General features: G+C 39.1%; 1 long non-coding RNA gene across 1 annotated transcript in view; it reads right to left on the reverse strand.

The window, feature by feature from the left end:
* LOC142659487 (uncharacterized) overlaps positions 1-6,947 on the reverse strand; it is a 79,873-nt gene extending 72,926 nt beyond the window's left edge. Inside the window, exon 1 of the long non-coding RNA XR_012850336.1 lies at positions 6,807-6,947. This is a non-coding gene — a long non-coding RNA (uncharacterized LOC142659487). The remainder of the gene's footprint in view (positions 1-6,806) is intronic.
* Positions 6,948-8,836: the final 1,889 nt, after the last annotated feature.

Here is an 8,836-nt window from a genome sequence, read left to right on the forward strand (position 1 = left end):
TGATAGAGTGCCTGACCAGGAGTCATGTGATTGTGGGTATTATTGGATATACTTTTTGAATATTACCTGCTTATTTTTTTATATATATTTTTAGACTATTTACACTATATGGGGTATCACTTTTGAATTATTTGTGAAGAAAGAATTGAAGAGACCTCATCAGACTTTTGGATTGCTGCTCGTTCTGAGATTTTCTGCTTGTCTCATCGGAAATTATATGCATTGGACAGTAATAGGCTCTTCAAGCCTGAATTTTTGTGGTTTAATATCTATATAAATTTGCTATTAATAAATACTGTTGATCCCATGTTTGGGACATTTGTAATTTGATATTGCATGATAAATGTATTTTGATTATCATCCCTCTGATGGGGCATGCAGAGCCTGCTTTCAGGACCTATCAACTGTGTTAATCTCACAGAAAAGATTCAGAAGTGTCAGGATTCTGAATACACATGACGTCCAGGCTGGAGGTCATGTGTATTCATTATCAGGACACTTGTGTATATGGCTGCACATCGTTCTAGTAAGAACACTATGTGCTGTGTAAATGAATGGAGATGAGTGTATGACGCTGACTGGTTACTGATTGGTCAGCGTCATACACGTAAACACGCCCAGTTAAAAACACAATACACGCCCAGTTGGACATACGAAAAAAAACACGCCCAGTTGTCCATTTCAAAGCTCATTTGCATATATATAAAATAGCTCAAAACTTGGCCAAAAATGAACGTTTTAAAAAAAAAAACACGTTACTTACTTACATTACTTACGCCGATCACATGCAATAGGAGATAGGGATTTGAGAATCTGGTGACAGAGCCTCTTTTAGCAGCAATTTCTAATATTTTAAAGAAAATTTCAAAAGGCTAATTTTACAGGAGGCAGTTCAGTTCTGAAGTGGCTTTGAGGGCATTATATATTAGAAAGTCCCCATAAATCACCCCATTTTGAAAACTGCAACCCTCAAGGTATTCGAATCAGCATTCAGAAAGTGTTTTAACCTTTTAGGCGTTTCACAGGAATTAAAGCAAAGTAGAGGTGAAATTTACAAATTTTATTTTTTTTGCCGAAATTCATTTCTAATACATTTTTTTTTGTACCAAAGTAGGTTTTACCAGAGAAATGCGACACACTATTTTATTGCCCAGATTCTGCAGTTTTCATAAATATCCCACATGTGGCCCTAGTGTGCTACTGGACTGATACACAGGCCTCAGAAGCAAAGGAGCACCTAGTGGATTTTGGGCCCCCTTTTTTTTTTGAATATATCTTAGGCACTTTGTCAGGTTTGAAGAAGTCTTGTGGTGCCAAAACAGTGGAAGCACCTCAAAAGTTACCCCATTTTGGAAACTACACCTGTCAAGGAATTTAGCTAGGGGTATAGTTAGCATTTTGAACCCACAGGTTTTTCGCTAAATATGTTGACATTAGTCTGTAAAAATGAAAATCTACTTTTTTTCTGAAAAAACATAGAAATTTTTAATATTTACAAGGAATAACGAAGAAAATGCACCACAACATTTGTAAAGCAATGCCTCCCGATTACTACAATACCCCATATGTGGTAATAAACTGCTGTTTGGATCCACAGCAGGGCTTAGAAGGAAAGGCGCGCCATTTGGATTTTTAATTTCTGATTTTGATGGAATGGTTTTCGGTGCCATGTCGCATTTGCAATGCCCTGGAGGGACCAAAACAGTGGAAACACCCCAAAAGTGACCCCATTTTGGAAACGACACCTCTCAAGGAATTTATCTAGGGGTATAGTTAGCATTTTGACCACACAGGTTTTTCGCTAAATATATTGGAATTAGTCTGTGAAAATGAAAATCTACTTTTTTTCTGAAAAAACAGAGACATTTTTAATTTTTACAAGGAATAAAGGAAAAAAAAGAACCACAACATTTGTAAAGCAATTTCTCCTGATTATGGCAATACCCCATATGTGGTAACAAACTGCTGATTGGACCCATGGTAGGGCTCAGAAGGGAAGGAGCGCCATTTGGATTTTGGAATACACATTTTGCTGGTTGGTTTTCGGTGCCATGTCACGTTTGCAATGCACTGGAGGGACCAAAGCCGTGGAAACCCCCCAAAAGTGACCCCATTTTGGAAAAAACCCCCAAGGAATTTTTCTAGGGGTATAGTAAGCATTTAGACCCACGGATCTTTTGCAGAATTTATTAGAATTATTTTTCATTAGAAATTAATTAACCCTTTCAGGACTGATCAATTTTTTGCTTTCTTATTTTCGTTTTTCACTCCCCGCCTTCCAAGAGCCATAACTTTTTTATTTTTCCATCAATAGAGTGATGTGAGGGTTTATTTCTTGCGGGAGGAGCTGTAGCTTCTATTGACACCATTTAAAGTACCATAAAATGTACTTGGAAACTGAAAGAAAATTCTTTGCGGGCTGGGGGTTTTGTTTTTACAGCTTTCGCCGTGCGATAAAAACGAAAACTTTACTTTATTCTGCGGCTCAATACAATTACAGTGATACCAAATTTATATCGTTTTTTTTTATATTTTACTACTTTTACAAAGAAAAATCTATTTGTTAAAATAAAAATTGTTTTGTTTCACCACATCCTGAGAGCCGTAACTTTTTTATTTTTCGGTTAATTGAGTAGTGGAAGGTTTTTTTGCGGGACGAGCTGTAGTTTTTATTGGTACCATTTTGTGGTACATAAAAAGTGATTAAAAAGTTGTATTCATTTTTTTCTGAGGGCTAAGGTGACAAAAAAAACAGCAATTTTGGCGGTTTAAATAAAAATTTTTTTACGGTGTTCACCGTGGGAACTAAATAATGGTATATTGTAATAGTTCAGACTTTTACGGACGTAGCGATACCAATTTTGTTAATTTTTTTTTACATTGCTTTAGAAGAAAAATGGGAAAAGGTTTTTTTTAACTTTGAAAAAAAAAATTCTCACTACTAATAACTTTAATACTTCTACACATTTTAATAGTCCCCTTAGGACTATTGGATCGCTGGTAAAATACACTGCAATACTAATGTATTGCAGTATATTGTTATTTGTACAGGCTTCTGTAACAGAGCGATCGCTGTACCTGTCCGTTAGTCCTGGGTGTCAGCTGTAATACACAGCTGACCCTGCAGTGTATAAAGCGGGCTCAGCACGTGAGCCGGCTCCATACATCAACCCCCCGCACCATGACGTGCTATTAAGTCATAGCGCGCAAAGGAGTTAATGCACAATAGATGGTTCAAAGTGAAAATTGCAATTTTCCACTGATATGGCATTTTAGTGCATAATATGTTGTGCCCAGTTTGTGCCACTGAAGACAAATACCTCATAAAACGTTAAGAGAGTTCTCCCGGGTATGGTGATGCCATATATGTGGGTGCAAACTGCTGTTTGGGCACGCTGCAGGGCTCAGAAAGGAGGGAGTGCCATTTTGCTTTTGGGGCGTAGATTTTGCTTGGTAGTAGTTCTGTTTGTGGTATTGCTGGTATTTCAGTTTATAATGTGGGGGCATATGTAAGCTGGGCAGAGTACATCACGGAATAATAAGAGGGTATAATAATGGGGTAAATAAATAATAATCCACAGATGTGTGGCCGATGTCGCACTGATAAATGGCGCCCAATCTTATCCGCTTTTGGAACATATTTTGAACCATATTTTGAAAGCCAGAATATTTTTATTTTTTCACCACCGGAGCTGTGTGAGGGCTTATTTGTTGCGGGACAATCTGTAGTTTTCATTGGTACCATTTTGGGGTACATGCGATTTTTTGATCACTTTTATTACATTTTTTTGCAATCCTGACCAAAAACCAGGAACACTTACAAGGTTTTTTAGTTTATTTTTTTGCGGCGATCACCGTACGCTATAAATAAAATTGTTACTTTATTCTGCGGGGCGCTACGATTATGGCGATACCATATGTATATAGGTTTTTTTATGTTATGCAGCGTTTGCGCAATAAAATCACTTATTTATAAAAAAAAAAAATCTGTGTCGCCATAATCTGAGAGCCATAACTTTTTTTATTTTTTCGTCAAAAAAGCTGTGTATGGGCTTGTTTTTTGCTGGACGGATTGTAGTTTTTATTGGTACTATTTTTGTGTACATGCTATTTTTTGATCACTTTTTATTCTTTATTTTGGGAGGGGTGATGACCAAAAAAATCGCGATTCTGGCGTAGTTTTTTATTGATTTTTTTGGGGTGTTCATCGTGCGGGAAAAATAACTTTATAGTTTTATAGTTTGGGTCGTTACGAATGCGGTGATACCAAATATGTGTACTTTTTTAACGTGTTAATTTTTTTCTTAGAATAAAAGTCTTATTATAGGAAAAAAAAGTATTTTTTGTTTATGTAACTTATAACTTATTTTTACACTTTTTTTAAAACATTTTCATTACCTTTTTTTAACTTTATTTACTTGTCCCACTAGGGGACAGTCACACTGACAGGAAGCCTCGGAGGAGCAGCCTGTCAGCGATGGTCCGCTGACCGGCAAGACTGTTGTTTCAGCTGTCTGGGACAGCTGGCAGCGCGGTCTTGTCGCTCTGTGTATACACAGAGTGACAGTTTGAAATAGTGACGAAAATGAACGTCCTGGTGCGGGTACTATTACCCGATCATGACGTTTATTTTCATCATAGGTCGGGAAAGGGTTAAGGGAAAACTTTATTTATAACTTTATTTTTTACTTGTAATGTATTAGCATACTCCTGTAAGCTAATACATTACACTGTGTCACTATGACATAGGCTGCTGATCGGGCAGCACATAGAGTGCCCGAACAGCAGACAAACGGAACAGACAGCCCTATGGTCCTTTGTAGGTCCCCAGGGCTGACTGCAGTGGGATTCCCCAGTGTTTGATCGCATCACCGGAATCCCGGTGCTGCGATCAAAAGGGGAATTCCATTTGATCATGCCGCGGTCACAGACCGCGCCAATCAAAGGGTTAAACAGCTGGGGTCCGAATGTTTTCCAACCCCAGCTGTATTCAGGATGCTTCTCTTGGATCAGGAGCTGTTAGTTACAGCTCCTACTTAGAGGATGAGCGCTCACACGTGCGCTCATCAGCCTCATCTACAGCGACGCCAAAATACGTCGTTGTAGGCTGGGGACCTGCACCGCCTGCCATCAAAAGACGGTGGGTGGTCATTCAGTAGTCAGGTTCACTACGACAACACTTCCCTGTAAACAATGTTAGCAGTAGAACCACCAGGGATGTGTGCATAAAGATTGGTGGAGTTGCTAACACGGGAGAGAGCCAGGGGGGTATTAGGGGTACTGATGTGGGGGGCCCGGCCAAACCTAATTGAAAGGGGGGCCCAGCAACTGCAGCGACTTGCCTTTGGTATAAAAAAACAGGCCCCTGCAATGGGGCCCGTTTTTTTAAACAAAAGAATGTTGTGAGCTGCGGGCCCCCCTCTCATCATGGGGGCCGTCAAACACCGTCAAACGCTGCGAAAAATGCATTTTCTGCCTCCCATTGCTTTCGATGGGAGGTCAGAGGCGGAACAGCGGCAAGAAAGGACGTGCTGCTTTTTCTTTTTTCCGCGACTGGCTCCCATTGATTTCAGATTAAATCAATGGGAGGCGGTTCTGGAAGTTGTTTGGTGCTGATTCTGACGCAGTGTCCGAGTCAATATCAAGGCCCAAAACTCTGTGAACTGGGCCTTATTGTCAGGGCTTATTCAGACGAACGTGTAATACGTCCGTGCAACACGCGTGATTTTCACGCGCCTCGCACGGACCTATGTTACTCTATGGGGCCGTGCAGACTGTCAGTGATTTTCACGTGGCGTGTGTCCGCTGCGTAAAACTCACGACATGTCCTATATTTGTGCCGCAAAAATCACAAATGAGAAAAAAAAAGGTACTTTTTTCGATTTATAAAAATCCCCGGCCTGTTTTTTTTCTACCAAAGGCAAGTCGCGGCAGTTGCCGGGCCCCCCTTTCAATTAGGTTTGGCCGGGCCCCTCACATCAGTACCCCTAATACCACCTGATGGCGGCCCTGGGTAGCATGAATAGTGCTGGACGGAGTACCGTTAACAGGTGGTGCCACGGTAGGGGGGGCCTAGAAAATTTAGCTGTATGGGGCCCTGAAATTCCTGATGGCGGCCCTGGAGAGAGCCAAATAGAGCTGGCGGTGCGCAAAGCAGATGAAACTGAGGTCCAAGCCCGCAACGCGCAGCGTTTGGCCCTGTGCTTTGTTGATGGTCATAGCGTAACATAAGCTGACAGGAAACTGTACCCGATTAAAATTGAAGGGAAAATTATTTGGAATGAGGGGGATTCGTGGTATATAAACGCTATCAGCTGCGCCGCATCCTGTTAAAATCTCAGCTTCTATCAGGATTTGTTGTAGATTTGTGATTTTTAGTCGGGTGCCGTTACTTAGTTTTGGTGGGCTTAAATTTCTAAGGAGAATTATGGGGACGCCGACTTTTAAATTAATTTTGTCTAGCGAAAGACAGGGTGTGCTTAGGGAATTTAAAAATTCCACCGGATAGTTGGTAGCGTCTTCTTGTTCAATGACTCTGTTGATAGAGATATATTCTGCACTTTCCCCATGAACACACGTCAATATTTCAGCGTTTACTGCTGCTGCCTGGTCATTGCGAGGGGTCAAAATAACTCTTTCATATAGCCAAGAGTTTTCATGATTTGTTAATTGCATTGGGTCACCATACACAGAAGAAATTAGGTCTTGTAGTGATGGAACAGTACAACATAAATTATCAGCCAAAATAACTTTCCCATCTTCTTGCGGATATGTGCCGTCACCAATTCTGGAAGGCATTTACTCACTTGAGACCGAGAGGCCGCTGTCCGTCCGAGCCCTTTGAGACAACAAATCAGATTACAGTATTTTGAGGCAGCTAGGTGCATGAAAGCAGCGAGCGTATTGGTTGCTTTCTCTCTCTTCTATGTGTAATATCCAATACAGACAAGTGTTGGAACTGTTGTCCATAGCAACCAATCCGATTACAGTTTAGATTCTTGTGAGAAAGCTAGGAGAATGAAAGCAGCAACCTGATTGGTTATCTTATCTCCCTTCTATGTGTAAGAACCAAAATTAATAAATGTTGGAACTTAGCAACCAATCAGATTGTAGTTTACAGTCTTGTGAGACAGCAAGCTTGGACAATGAAAGCAGAAACCTGATTGGCAGTTATATGTGCCTCCGATGCATAAAAAAAACAATATAGACGAAATTTGGAGTTGTTGTCCTTAGCAACCAATCAGATCACAGCTGTAATTTATCTGAGGCAGCTTGAAAATTTTGCAGCAATCTGATTGCAACCTCTCCCTTATATAACAATCAGTAAAGATGAAATTTGGAGCAGTTGCCCATAGCAACCTATTGGTGTCTATTTTTCCAAGACAATAAAACATGAAAGTAAAAATGTGATTGGTTGCCATGGTTTCCATGTGTTTGTGTGCTCGTTGTTGTACTAATGCAATGTAAATGAGTTTTTGTAAATATTAAATTCGCATATCTTCTGATTGAGTGAACCGCTGAAATAAAAACGAAATGTTACTTCAAGTTGACCCCAGTAGTTTTTAGGTGATGCGTGCACAAACAAACAGACATACAGACAAAAATTCCAAAAATGATCTTGATGCATTCTATCACTTATCCTTCATCCCCCAATGATATTTTTTCGCATTTACTTTCAATGTACAGACACGCAATATATATATATATATATATATATATATATATATATATATATATATATATATATATGCATGTGTGTGTATATGTATATATTTATTTATTTTTTTGTTTTTTTAAAAAGCGCTCAAAGGTTTACATAGCCTTTAAGAAATGTATTTACTAAATATAAAAATATATAAAAAATATATATATTATAAAATAAATACAAAATTGGTTAATCTGCCACTCGGTGCTGTACCACTAACAGACAACTCACTTGCAAACAACCCGGGCCTGGCTTGACAATAGGGTGTGTGTTATATACCAGATCCATACACAGCCTCTTCAAACGGCAGTATTTTGGTCAGTATTTATACCAGTATTTATAAGTCAAAACTAGGTGTGGAACCATCATATAAAAAATATAATGGAAAGATTTGCACCTCTGCCAAGATTTGGACCCACTCCTGGTTTTAGTGACCTAAATACTACCGTGTAATAATGGCTTAAATATGCATTTTATGCTCTCATCTAAACAACACATTTTAATTCTAAAACTCTACCCAAATTTATCCAAGCTTGCACTATTTCAATAGTTTTGCAAAACATTTGAATTTTGATACAGACATGTCATAAGTTTTCACAAACTCCCACATTTGGTGGAGTAAAGGAGCCCTAGCTTCTAAGGATAGGCCATCAATGCGATATTCTGGAAAACCCCTTCAACGTAAAGAATTATAATGTGGAACACAATTCACTGCTAAAGTGTTAAATTCAACACCACTAGATCTGTAGTTTACCATTGCTCACAAAAAGAGCAAATGGCAGTTACTGTAAAACATTATTTTAGAGGCCAAAGTAGTTACATAAATCAAGCTTATATGCTCCATATAGCTGCGACCTTGTAAAAGAGGCAATCAAACCATTCCGTGATAATACCCCAATAAAGGCCAGGCTTGTGTTCCGTTACTACACAGGATCCGTTCTTAGATTTATGACATCCTGTATTTACTCATTGCTTCCAATCAACTCCTTGGATTAGACCGGTACAAATTCCATATTGCATAATTTTATTTGCAGCCATCCAAACTGAATTAACGTATCTTTGTTCATAGATTTTTGTGAAAGCAAACTTTATACATGGAGGTGCAGAATGTAAATAAAACATGACGGTCCA

The sequence above is a fragment of the Rhinoderma darwinii genome, chromosome 8, assembly GCF_050947455.1.
Source record: "Rhinoderma darwinii isolate aRhiDar2 chromosome 8, aRhiDar2.hap1, whole genome shotgun sequence".
Classification (NCBI taxonomy): Eukaryota; Metazoa; Chordata; class Amphibia; order Anura; family Rhinodermatidae; genus Rhinoderma; species Rhinoderma darwinii.